Below are 17,195 nucleotides of genomic sequence, written 5' to 3'. Positions count from 1 at the left end.
AGGTCTCCAGATGAAGTCCATTTTTAAGAAAAAGGAAAAAGGAAAGAAGAAAATTGCCGTCTATTATGATTGCATTTTCTCTAAGGTTTTTAACAATCATTCTGTGGGATTGAGCACTGTAAAAACTTCTTAACTTCAGATATGCTGCAGTTAAACCAATAGACTAAAACCTAGTTTGAATTATAGCTGTGAAACTGCATTATTCTAGAAATAATTCCAGCACAAATGCCATAAAAATGATGATATTTTTTGATTTAGGCTTTTCCTCCTAATTTCCTCTCATATGTTTCTGATGACATCTTATGGCAGTTCAATGCAGGATTGCAACTGATAAGATGTCAAACATTTATTCATATACCAAAGTTGATAATGATTAAAATGTTTTACAATTTTTTATCTGTTTTGTCAATAGTTTTGGATTTCTTCCTGGCATGGCCTTCAGTCTGTGTTCTTGCTTTTTTCCTGTTTATCACTTTAATTGATCAATCGGGTATTAGTTCCATCTGATTGTCAATTAAAATTGCCCAAAGAAAGTTAACTTGTATCTGTCACATGTTCTATTTATTCTCTATGAATTCCATAGAGAGCCAGGAATGAAGTTTAATTGGAGAGGAGAAGAATGAGTCTCAAACATGGGATCTGAAGCCACCCAGAAAGGTGAGAGATTGAGAAGAGAAAAAAGAAGCATGTGGAAAAAAGAGCGTATGCCCACTTTAAATGGGATAAAAGTGAGGAGGATTGGGCAAAACATCAGATTATTTAATTATAGAGACTCTATTGAAAATTATAGAAACTCTGTCAAAATCTTGATTCTTATAATAGCCGTTATTAAGTGCAGTATGCAAACACTGCTGCATGTTGTGAAAGCTGGGGAGAGACTCTGCCCTACAGGTGCTCATGGTAAAAGTTCATCTTAATATTTACCTGAGCTGAAATTTTGTGCCAGGCCTGGGAAATCAATTCCTAAGCAGTAGACCTCCATGCATTCATTTGGAGATGATAGTTTAATTGTTTCCTTTCCATTTATGTAGAGCTGTGATTCTTCCTGGAGGATGCCCGTGAGCACGGGGTATGGCCCAAAGACACAGACTGGGTTTGAGGCATATCCATGGGTGGAGATGCTACTGAGGTCATCACACTGCTAAAAACCTCATGAATCATGCTGATGCTGGTCTTCCTCCAGTTCTCAAAATCTACCCAGTCCAGGGAGCTAATAATTTTGTCCTCTCCCATTTGATCCTTTCCGGTTTCTCCTTTCCATTCTACCCACTTTTCTCTTCTGTTTGTAGTGGAAGCTTGATCAATCACAATGAGAATGAGTTATCTTGACAATAACTTTTCAAAAACCACATGAGTCTGAAAGTGCGTATTAATGATCATTGTGAGCATGTAAAGGATATAGACAAATATACATGTATGTACACATGTGTCTATAATCCTTTTAAAAAATTGTATTTCCATAGTTTGGGGAACAGGTGGTGTTTGGTTACATGAATAAGTTCTTTTGTGGTGATTTGTGAGATTTTTTTACACCCATCACCTGGGCGGTATACACTGCACCCTATTGGTAGTCTTTTATCCCTCACCCCCTTCCCACCCTTTCCCCCTGAGTCCCCAAAGTCCATTGTGTCATTCTTATGCCTTTGCATCCTCATAGCTTAGCTCCCACTTATGAGTGAGAACATACGATATTTAGTTTTTCATTCCTGAGTTACTTCACTTAGAATAACGGTCTCCAATCTCATCTAGGTCGCTGCAAATGCCATTAATTAATCCATTTTGATGACTGAGTAGTATAACCCTTTTTCAAAATGGAAATTTGAAGATATCCACCCTCCACTATTTATGGCCCATATCAAATTTTAAATACATCTGGAATTTTAGTTGAATGTGTAATCCCTTATGATGGTTAATTTTATGTGTCAATTTGACCTAATGGATGCATTATTTCTGGGTGTGTCTGTGAGGGGGTGTCCAGAAGAACCTAGCATTTAAATAGGTAGACTGAGCACAGATTATCTGCTGTCACCATTGAGAGACTGAATAGAGCAAAAGGAAGGAAGGGCACATTTGCTCTGTTTGTGCTGGGCGTGCTTCTCCCACTCCCATACATCAGTGCTCCTGCTTCTGGGGCCTTCTGACTCACGCTGGAACTTATGCTGTGGCCTCTCCTGGTTCTCAGGCCTTCAGGCTTTGGACTGAATTACTCCACTGGCTTTCTTCAGCCTCCAGCTTGCAGATGGCAGATTGTGAGCCTGCTCAGCCTCCATAATCATGTGGGCTGATTCCCATAAGACATTTCTTTTTTTTTTTTTTTTTTTTTTTGAGATGGAGTCTCGCTCTGTCACCCAGGCTGGAGTGCAGTGGCCGGATCTCAGCTCACTGCAAGCTCCGCCTCCTGGGTTTACGCCATTCTCCTGCCTCAGCCTCCCGAGTAGCTGGGACTGCAGGCGCCCGCCACCTCACCCGGCTAGTTTTTTGTATTTTTTAGTAGAGACGGGGTTTCACGGGGTTAGCCAGGATGGTCTCGATCTCCTGACCTCGTGATCCGCCCGTCTCAGCCTCCCAAAGTGCTGGGATTACAGGCTTGAGCCACCGCGCCCGGCCCCCATAAGACATTTCTTTCTCTCCATCTATATCTATTGAATTGGTTCTGTATCTCTGAAGGACCCGAATACACCCTTTTTCTAAAGGTTCATGAAATGTTTTGTCTTTTTTTGGCTGAACTTTTTTGAGATGTGTGTGTTTGTCGTATTCCCCTGGCTTTATCTTTGTCCTCTCTGTCCAGCTAGACTGTAAGCTCTCTGGGGAAGGGCACAGTTTTCTCTGTTCCCTCCACCCCTCCACACTACCCCAGCATAACATTTTTCTTGAAAGAGACGCTGAATGCACATTTGTTGAATTGACCTCTTACATTTGAGTCCCCTTCGTTTATTTCAGGCTACTTCTAATAACACAAACCAAAAACTTTCTTAAAACGAAAGGGAATGAGTTGTTCTGTTTTTAAAATGAGATTCCAGGATGAGTTGCCATACATAAATTATTTATGCTCCAGAGGAAAATGTGGCAATGATCTGATTAATAGCAGCGTTGTGAGATACCAGCCCCCAGATAACCCGGGAGCCACGGTTCATGTGTCAGGACTGGCTTTTCTGCCGCAAGGCCATCCTGAGCAGGTCACATTCTGCTGGTGACCTAACAGCTGCATGACTCCACGGATTTCGGGCCTTCATGTGATGAGGGCCATTGTGTGGACAGAACCATCTAGGCAGGAAACTAAACCAACGCCATGGCTGGGAACTTCTGCCTTCTTACCCTTTGGTTAAAGAAATGCCTTTTAAGAGAATTGGTGCCCATTGTTTCTTGTCCTACGAAGTAAACCAAAATCAAACACACACAGACACACACAGACACACACACACACACACCCACCCAAAATAATAAAAAGTCTTATCACACACATTCAAAGTTAGCTACCATCCCAAGCACTAAAGGGCATCATCCTTTATTTTTTAAAAACATAAGGTTTGCCTCGACACAGGTTATGCTCTTTCTTCCTCTCTCTGTCTGTATTAGGACATTTTTGGCTACAAGTGACAGAAACTCAGCTGGAATTTATTTAATGTATGCCTCCTGTTTCAGCAAAGCCCAGGGTGCCTGAGGTGAGCCTAGGTCCTGGGGGTGCATGAGGACTTGCCTCCTTTGCAGGCAGGCTCTCCACAGGGTGGCAAAGATGGCTGCCAGCTCACCTAGGCTCTCCTCTTCCCAGTGATGAAGCTTCCCAAAGGATTGCTAACTCCATTGGACACTGTCTCCTTTCTGCTGACTTCAGCCAAGTCCCTGTGGGGGAAGGGAAGTTCTTTCCATGGCTCAGGTGGGTGTCTGTCCCTGAAGTAATCACTCCGACCATGGGTATGTGTTGCTCAGATTGATCAAACCTGAGTCATGTCCCCTCCCCTAGGGCTGGGGAAGAGGTCAGCCTTAAACACATCCATTGGAAGATGTTTCCTATAAGGGATTCTGTTACAGGAAGTAATGGGGGAAAGGGAAAGTGTGGGAAGATAAAACAATAATTACAGTTGTCCACCTCAGCAGTCTTACAGAACTCAAAGCAAGACAGCCTCGGGTATCTGAATCATTGAGTTTGTGTATGCCATCTGCTAGACTTACCTGATGCATGCCTTTCATTATTTTCTCTGATGAAAAACATGATCAAAAGGGTGCCCCTCATTAGCTTCTAAGGGACTCTTTTACACATCTAGACACAGGAGACATTTTTCACAATGTAGTTGAGGTTCAATATTTATAGTATTCACGCCTGAAGTCAATGAAATCTATCGAGGAATTCTAATGCACACAGGACAATCTGTCCTTGTTGTGGCCAGGGTTTAGGGCTAATGACTGATATATAGATATGTCACCACACAAGAGGAGGCACTGGAGGGTTTGCAGTGTCATGGCACCTGGTAATTGAATGTTATTTTGTATGTGAAACGTTCTATTAAGAAACAGATACTCTTCTACTGTATTGCACGGAGAAGCAAAAATTGATTGTCAACAAATTTGTGTTTTGGATGTTATTTCTCAGAATAAATTGCACAGGGAAAATGGTCTTTATGAGGGTGTTGATATATTTTTAATAGGAACTCTCCATCCCTGATAGAGCAGATTACAAATGTTTCCAAGGGAAACTGTTCCAGTAGCTTTATCATATAAGCAGTTTCTGCCGGTTTTAGTAAAATGAGTTTCTTCAGTGCCAGAAAAAATCTGATAGCATTTATTAAACAAGAGACACACAACACCCTTTCCATTACTGAGATTACAGGCTATATGCTGTGCCATCATTTTAAATTATGTGGAAAAATTATGCTCCAGGAAAACAACTAGGAGAAAATTGTAAAGATATAGGGGAAAATCACTCTCTTGAAATTTCTATATTTTTAATTCTTCACTTAGAGCTTTGAACTAGATACAGTTTGTATTGCCACAGTGATCTTTCATCTCGTTCTCCCCATGTCATTGCATGGGAGTTTAGACTCATTGGAGATTGGTTTTGACCCAGTAGCCGCAAGGGGCTTACAAGGTCTGGTTGGTGTGAGCTGGGGTCAGCAGGAGGAAGTCAGATATCCCCTGGGGTGAAAGCAGGCAGCAGTTTAGTTGCTGTGACCATCTCCACCTCAGCGTGGCTTTATCCGGTGTGTGCCATGCCATCTGTAAGCAGAAACATCAGGAAGACAATGTCTTGTCAGGGCGTCACTATCTCATCTGACTCCTGGGGCTTGCCTTCAATGGAATGAGAGAGAAAAGTCTAGTGTAATGAAGGGTTGGAGAAACCCACCTGCAAAATGCACAAAGTGGGCAGGACTCTACAGACCGCAAACTGACTGCTGTGGATGCTGCTGAAGGGAAACTACGTGCTTCAAACTCAAATGGCCAGTGAAGCCTTGAAGGCTTTCCTGTTTCCACCTACAGAGCAGGGGGTCACCTCACAGACACAGGCCGACAGAAGCCCTGCCATGTGGCCTGTGCCAGGCTCACTCATGATTTCATTCTGTGCTGGTCAAACAGGGTCTCCATCCAACACTTTGGAAAGGTGCCCAAAGGGATGTGTTGAAGTCAACTAGATCTGAATTCTGGAGTGAGATCTATAGATATTTAGATCCAAACATATAAATAATTCATGAGGCAGTCTAATGTAATAATATGATGTGTAATATATTAATATGTATACAGATAATACATAGTTATGTATATATGTAATATGTATTATGCATACAGATTGATGTTATACATTGCATTAATACAATATATAATATGTAATATTAATACATCTATACTGTATAATCTATATATCTGTATCATATACATCTCTATTGATACACCTATGTTACACATGAGGTATAAGATTACATGCACTTATTTATTGAGATACACAATGCAACTGGGTGTGCTGTCCGGTTCCCTTCCTCCTCAGGCCTGGCCGTGGGTGTGACCCACACTGGATTGCACTTGGCCCAGGTTCTGCTCACCCTCCTCTGTGCTCCACATCCTCTGGGCTGAGATCTGCTCCCTGTGTGTTCTTAAGGCCCTCTTGACTAATTGCAGAGCTTTACAGTCTCTGCTTATGTGATTCATCATTAAGAATAGTCTTTAGTATTAGATTTTCTCCAGAAACTTTCTTTTTTTGCTTTTCTTCCCTGTGCCTGCAAAGTACCTAGAATGTTTGGAACCAGCCCCTGAGGATGCTGGACCCAGAAATGCTGGCCTCTTATGCTTGCACTTGTTAATTTAAACTCACCTCTGCTTCATCTATTTTTTTTTTTTTTTTTTGAGATAGAGTCTTGTTCTGTTGCCCAGGCTGGAGTGCAGTGGCCCGATCTTGGCTCACTGCAACCTTCACCTCCCGAGTTTGAGCAATTCTCCCTGCTTCAGCCTCCTGAGTAACTGGGATTACAGGCACTCGCCACCATGCCTGGCTAACTTTTGTATTTTTTATTAGGGATGGGGTTTTGCCATGTTGGCCAGGCTGGTCTTGAACTCCTGATCTCAGGTGATCCGCCTACCTCAGCCTCCCAAAGTGCTGGGATTACAGTGCTTCATCTTCTGTGTTGAATTTGGTGCTACCCTCAAATATTCCCTGGAGATAAGCTCAATTTTCCAGAATAAGTCATGTTACTAACATAGGACCTATCCTGTTGTATATGTCTTATTCTTGATAAACTTTGAGATGTCTATATCCCTGACTTTCTAAAAAATAACCATAACGGGTTTGGGCATGGATTGCCTCTGAATATTCTATTACAAAGGCAAATGTGGCCCTGGTTCAGGGAGAAGGTTTTATTCCCTTGGCTCTTTTCTTCTCTCGTCTGTGGGTTCCTGCAGTCATCCTCTGCTGGGAGCGAACTGTGGGATCAGGCACAACCACCCGGAGGCAGGAGCGGGGCTCTCAAGCCCACCTGTTTACTGCAGCTGCTGCAACCTCCTTGTTCTTGGTGTTCAAGGAGTTTGCCTCTGGTAACCATTCTTCTAGTCTGTGTCCATGAGTTCAATTACTTTAATTTTTAGATCCCAAAAGTAAGTGAGAACATGGGATGTTTGTCTTTCTGTGCCTGGCTTATTTCACTTAACATAATTATCTCTAGTTCCATCCATGTTGTTGAAAATGACTGGATTTCATCCTTTTTCAGGGCTGAATACTACTCCATTGTGTATATGTAACAAATTTTCTTTATTCATCTGTTGATGGACACTTATGTTGCTTCCAAATCTTAGCTACTGTGAACAGTGCTACAATAAACATAGGAGTACAGATATCTCTTTGATGTACTGATTTCCTTTCTTTTGGGTACATACCCAACAGTGAGATTGCTGGATCATACAGTAGCTCAATTTTTAGTTTTTGGAAGAACCTCCATACTGTTCTCCTTAGTGGTTGTACTAATTTACATTCCCATCAACAGAACATGAGAATTCCCTTTTTCCTACATCCTTGCCAGCATTTGTTACTGTGTGTCTTTTGGATATAAGCCATTTTAACTGGGCTGAAATGATATCTCATTGTAGTTTTGATTTGCATTTCTCTGATCAATGATATTGAGCATCTTTTCATATGCCTGTTTGCCATTTGCATGTCTTCTTTTAAAAAATGTCGATTCAAATCTTTCACTCATCTTTTGATCAGACTATTACATTTTTTCCTATAGAGTTGTTTGAGCTCTGTATATTTTGGTTACTACCCTTGTTAGAGGGGTAGTTGGCAAATATTTTCTCCCATTCTGTGCATTGTCTCTTCACTTTGTTGATTGTATCCTTTAATTGATGTGATAAAATTTGTCCATTTCTACTTCGGCTGCCTGTGCTTGTAGGGTATTGCTTAAGATATTTTTGCTGAGACCAGTGTCTGGGAGATTTTCCTCAATGTTTTCTTGTAATAGTTTCATAGTTGAGGTCTTAGATTTAAGTCTTCAATCCATTTTGATTTGATTTTTTGTATATAGTGAAAGATTGGGGTCTAGTTTCCTTCTTTTGTGTATGGATATCTAGTTTTCCAAGCACCATTTATCGAAGAGACTGTCATTTCCCCAGTGGATGTTCTTGTTACTTTTGTAAAAAATGAACTCATTGTAGGTGTGTAGATTTGTTTCTGGGTTTCTATTTGGTTCCATAGATTTATATGTTTACTTTTATGCCAGTACCATACTGTTTTGATTACTATAGCTCTGTAGCACAATTTGAAGCTAGGTAATGTGATTCTTCCAGTTTTATTCTGTTTGCTTAGAACAGCTTTGGCTACTCTGGGTCTTTTTGTGGTTCCATAAATTTTGCAATTGTGTTTTCTATTTCTGTTTAGAATGCCATTGGTATTTTGATAGGGATTGCATTGACTCTGTAGATGGCTTTGTGTAGTGTAGACATTCTAACAATATTGTTCTTTTAATTCATGTACACAGAATATCTTCCTATATTTTGGTGTCCTCTTCAATTTCCTTCAGAAGTGCTTTATAGTTTTCATTGTAGATATCTTTCACTTTTTTGGTTAATTACTGGATATTTAATTTTATGTGTGGCTATTGTAAATGAGATTATTAGTTTTATTTCTTTTTCAGATTGTTCACTGTTGGCATTTAGAAATGCTGCTGATTTTTGTATGTTGATTTTATATCCTGCAACTTTATTGAATTTGTTATCAGTTCTAGTTTTCTTGTGGAGTCTTTAGGTTATTTCAAATATAAGATCATATCAGCAAATAAGGGCAATTTGACTTCCCCCTTTCCAATTTGGATGCCCTTTATATCTTTCTCTTGTCTGAGAGTGTCCTAGCTAGGACTTCCGGTACTATGTTGAATAACAGTGGTGTAAATGGGCATTCTTATTGTGTTCCAGATCTTAGAGGAAAGGCTTTCGCTTTTCCCCATTCGGTATGATATTAGCTGTGGGTCTGTTGTATATATGCCTTTTATTATGTTGAGGTATGTTCTTTTTCCAGTTTTTTGAGGGTTTTTAAAAATCATAACGGACACCAAATTTTATGAAATGCTTTTTCAGCATCGGTTGAAATGGTCATATGGTTTTTATCCTTCATTTTTTTGATATGATGTATCATGTTGATTGATTTGCATATGTTGAACCATCCTTGTTTCCCAGGTATAAATTTCACTTGGTCATGATGAATGATCTTTCTAATGCATTGTTGAATTGGGTTTGCTAGCATTCTGTTGAGGATGTTTCCATCAATATTCATCAGAGATATTGGCCTGCAGTTTTCTTTTTCTTTTTTTTTTTTTTTGATGTGTCTTTGGTTTTAGTATCAGGGTAATAATACTGGCCTTATTGAATGAGGAGAAATGAGTTTCTCCTCTATTTTTTGAAATAGTTTGAGTAAGATTAGTATTAGTTCTTTTTAATGTTTTGTAGAATTCATCAGTGAAGCCATCAGGTTCTGGGCTTTTCTTTACTGGAAGACTTTTTACTATGATCTCCTCACTTGTAATTGATCTGTTCAGGTTTTGGATTTCTTCCTAGCTCAGTCTTAATAGGTTGTATATATCTAGGAATTTGTCCATTTCTTCTAGATTTTCCAAATTATTGGCATATAGTTGCTCATAGTAGCCACTAATGATATTGTAGAACAGATATTTCTGCAATATCTGTTGTAATGTCTCCTTTTTCATTTCCGACTTTATTTAATTGTATCTTCTCTCTTTTCTTCTTAGTCTGGTTAAAGGCTTATCAATTATGTTTAACTTTTCAAAAAAACAACTTTTTGTTTAGTTGATCTTTTGTATTTTTTAAATTTCAGTTTCATTTATTTCTGCTCTGAACTTTGTGATTTATTTTCTTCTAATTTTGGGTTTGGTTTTCTCTTGTTTTTCTAATTTTTAAGGTGTATCATTCAGTTATTTATTTGAAGTTTTTCCTCTTTTTTGATGTAGGTGCTTATACCTATACGTTTCCCTCTGAATACTGCTTTTGCTGTATCCCATAGGTTCTTGTTTGTAATGTTTTTAAAGAAATTTTTCAAAAAAAGGAAAATTTTCAACTTCCCCTTTAATTTCTTCATTGACCCACTGGTCATTGGGGAGCAAATTGTTTAATTTCCATGTGTTTATGTACTTCCCAAAACTCTTTTTATTAATTTCTAATTTTGGCATTGTGGTGTAGTTTTTTGTCATTGTGGTGAGAGGAGATGCTTGATATTATTTCAATTTGTTTTAATGTTTTAATACTTATTTTGTGACCAAACGAATGATCCATCCTTGAGAATGATCCATGTGCTAAGAAAAAGAATGTATATTCCTCAATTCTCAGATAAAATATTCTGTAAGTACCTATTATTAATAGATTCATTTGGTCTATAATAGATCTATTTGCTAGCATTCTGTTGAGGATGTTTGCATCAGTATTTCATTACAGATATCAACCTGTAGTTTTCTTTTCTTTTCTTTTCATGTGTCGTTGTCTGGTTTTGGTATCAGGGTAATAATGGATCTGTGTAACAGATCCATTTACAGATTAAGTCTGATGGTTCTTTTGATTTTCTGTCTGTCTGGAAGATCTGTCCAGTGCTGAAAGTGGGATGTTGAATTCAGCTATTTTTGTATTTGGGCCTATCTCTCTCTTTAGCTCTAATAATATTTTCTTTATATAGCTGGGTGCTCCCATGTTAGGTGCATATATGTTTAAAATTGTTCTTTTTTTTTTTCTGAATTGACCCTTTCATCATTATATGGTGACCTCCTTTGTCTCTTTGTATAGATTTTCCCTTGCATTAATTTCTTAGGGCTGCTGTGGTAAAGCACCACAACCTGGGTGGCTTAAAACAATAGAAATTAATTTTCCTATTGTCTGAGAAGCCAGAGTCAAAAATTAAGGTGCTGGCTGAGCCACAGTCCCTCTAGGGTAATTATGGGGTGATTCTTCTTTCCACTTTCAGCTTCTGGTGACTCCTGGCATTCCTTGACCTGTGGCTGCATCTCTCCAATCTCTGCCTTCACTGGGCCTTCTCAGGGTCAGTGTATTCTCCTCTTCTTGCTTTGACAAGGAGGACATGCAGTATTGGATTTAGGGCCCACATGGTTAATCCAGGATGATCTCACCTCAACATCCTTAACTTAATGACATCTGCAAAACATTTTTCCAAATAAAGTCAGATTTACTTGTTCCTATTTTGTGTTTTGGGGAAACCACTATTCAATCTATTATACCTCCTCTTCCTTCAAACGTGTTTCCTGGGAAGACAGATTTTATCTCCTTTGTAAGTATTTTCTTCTAATCAGAAACCAAATCTTTTCATTCATGCATCCTTTAGGGCATGGTTCTCGAAGCATGCTCCAGCACCAGCTGCATCAGCTTCACCTGGGAACTTGTTAGAAATGCAAATTCCTGGGTCCCATTCTAGATGTACCAAGTCAGGAACAGGGGCTGTGGACCTGCCACCTGCATTTCAACGCACCCTCCAGGTGATTCTGATGCGTCCCAAGTCTTGGAACCTCTGCTGTAGGAGGCAGATGCCTTTGCTGGGAGACTTGAACTCTGGTCTGCAGTACTGTGGTTCGGTGCTCTGCCTTGGCTTATGCAGATATGGAGTTCACAATTCACGGGCTCCAAAGACTCGGTCTTGCCCTCTTCTTACCCCTACTCCTGGTGCGAAAGCCCCATGATCTCTGAGAGCTACCCAGCTCAGAATGGCTGTCTGAGAGAAGTTCTCAGTGATGCTGCTGAAGGAGTGTATTAGCAAAACGTTTAGGCATGCTAGTAGTTGGTTTGTGTTCCCCCTCCCCAGAGATCACATATTGAAGTCCTTACTCCCGGTATCTCAAGCTGTGACTTTATTTGAAGACAAGATTGTTGTAGATGTAATTAGTTGGGTTTAAATTAGGTAATACTGGAGTAGTGTGAGCTCCTAGTGTAGTGTGACTGTGTCCCTCTGAAAAAATGGAAATTTGAACACAAACAGACATAAACCCAGGGAGAACACCAGGTAAAGATGAAGACGGAGATCAAATGCCAAAGACTACCAGAAACCCACCAGAAGAAGAGAGAGAGGCATAGGGTGGAGATTTTCCTCACAGCCCCCAACAGGAGCCAGTTCCACTGAGATCTTGATCTCAAACCTCTGGCCTCCAGAGCTGTGAGACAGTACATTTGTGTTGTTGCAGCCCTAGTCTGTGGTATTTTGTGAGGACAGCCCTAGCAAACTAGAACAAGGAGCACTTAGGGTTAACTTCCTTTTGTGAGCTGGTCCAAGTTCTGAACAATTCACTTCAAGAGAACTTTTTGAGCACAACCCATTTGTCAGTTGGGAACTGCCTTCCCGTAAAACAAAAGCTCTATGTCATGTTGACAATTATTTGGGACGTGCAGTTCTCCGTTCCTGAGAGTGTTCAAGATGGTATTTTTTACTGAGTTTTAAGTGATTGTAGTATCTTAAAACAAGTTGTCAAAGAATAATATTTTAGATTTTATAGCACGTGTGACCTTCTTTTCCTTCTTCTTTGTCTCTATTTTCATTTAGAATTGCCCTTTATAAATGTTTTCTCTCTCAGGATTTTTCATTTGTTGGAAGTACAAATCAATACAATTAGATACAAAAGCATTAGCTGAAAATAAAACAAAAGCAAATTAATGTGTATATTGAAGGGACATTTTGTGCAATTTTTCTCTTCCAATTAGCCCAATTAGTCAGTGACTTTTGGAATTGGCCTTCCAGAAGTAATTCTGGGCTAAAAGTCCAGTGTTCAGCTTTAAGGAGTTGTCCTATGGGAGCTGGTCTTCCTGCACAAATAGATAAGGAAGGTATGTTCTTGCTAATAATTCCAAGTGTTTATGCTGCTCTTCTACTTGTTCATTAATTTTTGTCAATTACATTGAAAGCTTTAAAATTTTACGTAAATTTTCATTGGTTGTGTGAGCCGCAAAATGTTATAGCTCTCCAACAGAACATTTTATCCTATAATACCTTCCAATATAAACTGTAAACACACACACCCACACGTTTCTTACTTGAGATTCATAAATGGGCAAGGTGAGGTAGAGTCTACAGAAAAGTTACTGTTTCTGCAATGGGCACTTGTTCACATGTGCCACGCTCCCCAGATTCTCCTCCTAAGAATAAGCCATGGATTTCACAACCAGGAGACGTGAAACTCAGAAAGGATGAGTATGATCCTCTATGGCCTGGTTGCTGGAGTGTACCTTAAGTGAGTGGAAAAATGCAGTCAAGCATCTGCATGGGAAATAACTGGTTTGAACTGGTAACTGGGGTGTCCAGCCCTCATCAGCTCGTAGGTACAAATAGAAATTGTATTTTCTTTAATTTGCAAAGTGACGTGACTTCAAACGTCCCCCTGCAGGTGCCTGTTCCCCTCCAATGGATCCTTGGGTATTTGAGGGATTTCTGGGGATTTGAGCTCTGTGTGCTTCACTCCCTCACATCTTTGGCTCCAGCATCATCCTCCTGGCACCCCCCACATCCCCTGCTCCTCTCATGTGGCATCTTCTATGGTGGATCCAGTCTCTCTCTTTTGGGAAGGCTTAAGGGCCACTACTTGGGCCATGTGGGAGGGACATTACTGACCCCCTTTGCCTCTCTATCCCCAAAATCACACAGACCTTTCCACTGAGAGCTCATAGCATGACTAAAATCAGGCTCAGAGTTGGTAAAATTTCTACCAAAGGTCTGTGGATAACAAAAGGGAAGTACAATTCCGAGAATAGTTTTCAACTGTTGTGAGGTCAGTTATGAGACCTGGCAGTCACTCCCTTACCATTTGAAATTCAACCACTATAAGATCAGAGAGAAGACAATGGCTCCCCACTATATAATTTCAGGGTTTACCTCTGGAGTCTGCATTCCTTGTTCTCATATCTCCCTCTTCCCAGGGGTATGGATTTCATAAAGACACACTCATTTCAGGGGAAAGTGCTCACCTCTCACCCCAGGGGCTCTCAGAGTGACCACATCAGAAGAGGCTAGTTCAACATTAGGATGTGCTCTAAGGGCCAGGACTAGTCCACACCCATCACACCAGTGCACATGTGAACCACCCAGTGCAGTTTTTGTTTTCCCATGCCAATCTTATTTCCTTTTGTAGTCCAAACTCTAGCATTAGGGGACAATCCATGTCTTGGCATCTTTCTTGATATTCCAGGTCTCAAGTTGGAGGATCTAGTGAGTTACTGTGAAACGCTGACATTTATCTTCAATAAGCAATAGTTCTTTCTAAAATCACACTAAATCAGGAGCCATTTCTTTCTGCTCCTCATCTTCCACAGCCTCCTATAAAGAGTCAACAAAGACACAGTTCAGACTAATCATATAACCTGAATTTGCATCAGGGAGTCTCATAGTTTTCCTTTAGAACAGTGGGCAGGCATTAGCTTTACATCTTAGGAACCAAAAGGGTGTGTTCAGAGACTTTCCCTCAAACAAATGAGCCATCCCCAAGACTCCCCTTCTTGAGACAGTTCTGCTGCTCCAGAAATCTTAGGGCGACTTCTCACACTAATATCAAGAGCTAAATTTCACAAGCTGTGTTGATCTTGACATCAACCCTGTCAGGCAGATGAAAGGTCAATTTTTACTTCCACGTAGCTAAATTGAAGAAGGGATCATTTGAAGTTGTAATTAGCAGAACTGCCTGTCAGGAATTTCAGGGACCAGGTCCCAGCCTTGGATGGTGCCATTCTCCATGATATATCCTAGACATTTTTATATTCAGAAAGTCATAAATCCTGAAAAGGGTAAGTGGTGTGCTGATTCTCTGGTGAATACCATTTTTTATTTCTTTGCAAAGCCATTTCTTTCTCCCAGTCTTATGTGGGTAGTGCGTACTCTCTCCTCTAAAGAGCCGAATTCCCTTCAGGAGCACTCAGAGTCACCATGTTGATGATGGTAGGGGGTTTAAGAGACTTCTTAAATGTTGAGAGAATAGTGGCCGTTTCCTGCGGTGGCTCATGCAGTGATGGAGAAGGCAGATTCACAAGCAAATGACCATGACACAGTATATAAATACTGCAGTAGTGCCACTTGTAACATACAGAGGGAACATGAAATATGGTGGAATTCTGCCTGAGTATGATTCATTGAAAACTTAAGAGAAGGAGTGCTTTTTCAATATCAGGAAGACAAGTAGCTATTTTTAGGTCAGATTAGGAGAGAAAGATTCTCCAGACATGAAGAATATGAACAAAAGCCTGGAAATGTCTGAGAAGAAACAAGCTGTCTGCTGTGAATAGCATGGAAGATCAGAGAGAGAATGGAGTGGAGGCCGAAAGATAAACTGAACCAGTTTGTGCAGGGTCTGGCATGGCATGTTAAAAAGTTTTCCACGTATTCTACAGGCAGTGCAAATCCTCAGGTACTTATAAACAGAGAAAGCAGAGACGGCCAATAAAATATGTGTGTCCTCTTCCAGAGTGTGAGGATGCCACTGAGGAGGGGTTGCAGGAAGAGCCAAGGATATGGTCCTAAAAAAATATGAGTGGAATTGGCATTGAGTTTCCTTATTAGAAAGCTGGACAAGCTGTATCAGGCTGGATGCAATGGGAAATGGCTGGGTTTGTAACCACCCATCGTGTTTTTCCTGCCCACTGCACAAACAAGATCAATTCACAGTGATATGATTTGATTCTGTGCCCCCACCCAAATCTCATCTTGAATTGTAATCCCCATGTATTGAGGGAGGAAAGGAGGTAATTGGATTATGGGGGCATTGTCTCTCATGCTGTCCTTGTGATAGTGAGTGAGTTCATATGAAAGCTGATTTTATAAGCCAGTTTTCCCTGCTCTTGCTCACTCTCTTCTCTCTCCTGCTGCCTTGTGAAGAAGGTGCCTACTTCCTCTGTGCCTTCCACCATGAATGTAAGTATTCTGAGGCCTTCACAGCCATGCAGAACTGTGAGTCAATTAAATCTCTTTCCTTTATAAATGACCCAGTCTCAGGCAGTTCTTTATAGTGGTGTGAAAATGGGCTAATACACATGAGACAATTTCATTGCAGTAAAGAAAGAGTTTCATTGATGCGAGGTCAACCATGCCAAATGGGAGACAGAGTTGTTACTTAAATCAATCTCCTTGAGAATTTGTGGGCTAGGGTTTTAAAAACGTAGTTTAGGGCCGGGCGCAGTGGCTCACGTCTGTAATCCCAGCACTTTGGGAGGCTGAGGCGGGTGGATCACAAGGTCAGGAGATCGAGACCATCCTGGCTAAAACGGTGAAACCCCGTCTCTACTAAAAATACAAAAAATTAGCCGGGCGCGGAGGCGGGCGCCTGTGGTCCCAGCTACTCGGGAGGCTGAGGCAGGAGAATGGCGTCGGCCCGGGAGGCGGAGCTTGCAGTGAGCCGAGATCGCGCCACTGCACTCCAGCCTGGGCGACAGATCGAGACTCCGTCTCAAAAAAAAAAAAAAAAAATAAATAAAAAAAATAAATAAAAACGTAGTTTAGGAGAAGGGGTTGGAGTGGCTATGTGATGGGTGCTTGCTGCTGATTGGTTGGGGATACAATCATAGGGGTGTGGCCAATGGTCCTCCTGTGCCCTGAGTTGCTTCTGGGTGGGGCCAAAGGAGCAGTTGGCATGTCTAGGTGGAGCCATTGGTCATCAGACATGCAAAAAACCTGAAAAGATATCTCAAAAGGCCAAAGTTAGGTTCTACAATAGTGATGTTATATGCAAGAGTAATTGGGGAAGTTGCCTATCTTGTGATCTCTAGAATAATGGCTAGCAGTCATTTATGTCTATGCCTTGTCAGAATTCAGGCCCCTCTATCCTCCTAGCCCAGTGGTCTCTCATTAACTTTACAAAGGTGGTTAAGTTTTGGGGAAGGGCTATTATTTAAACTATAAACTAAATATCCCCTCAAGTTAGTTTGATTTAAGCCTGGGAATTATTAAGGGCATCTTGAAGGCTAAAGGCAAGATGAGAGTTAGCTAGATCAGATCTCCCCCACTGCCATAATTTTTCTCATTGTTACAATTTTTGCAAAATCGGTTTCAGGTTCTTGCTGTTGGTATGAGGGCCATCAGTGTGTAAGTGGCAAATACATTTATGTATTGATAGAAGTGGGCTAGCACAAATTCAAGAGACAGTGATATTTACCAAGGCAACTGGAGGAATAATATCAATGGCAGAGATCACAGAAGAGGCTTGATTCATTGTGATGTGAGTGAATAAAGATGGAGCGTTTCAACAGGG

This window comes from Macaca mulatta, chromosome 6 (assembly GCF_049350105.2).
Source record: "Macaca mulatta isolate MMU2019108-1 chromosome 6, T2T-MMU8v2.0, whole genome shotgun sequence".
Classification (NCBI taxonomy): Eukaryota; Metazoa; Chordata; class Mammalia; order Primates; family Cercopithecidae; genus Macaca; species Macaca mulatta.
Note: the sequence above shows the minus strand (reverse complement) of the source record.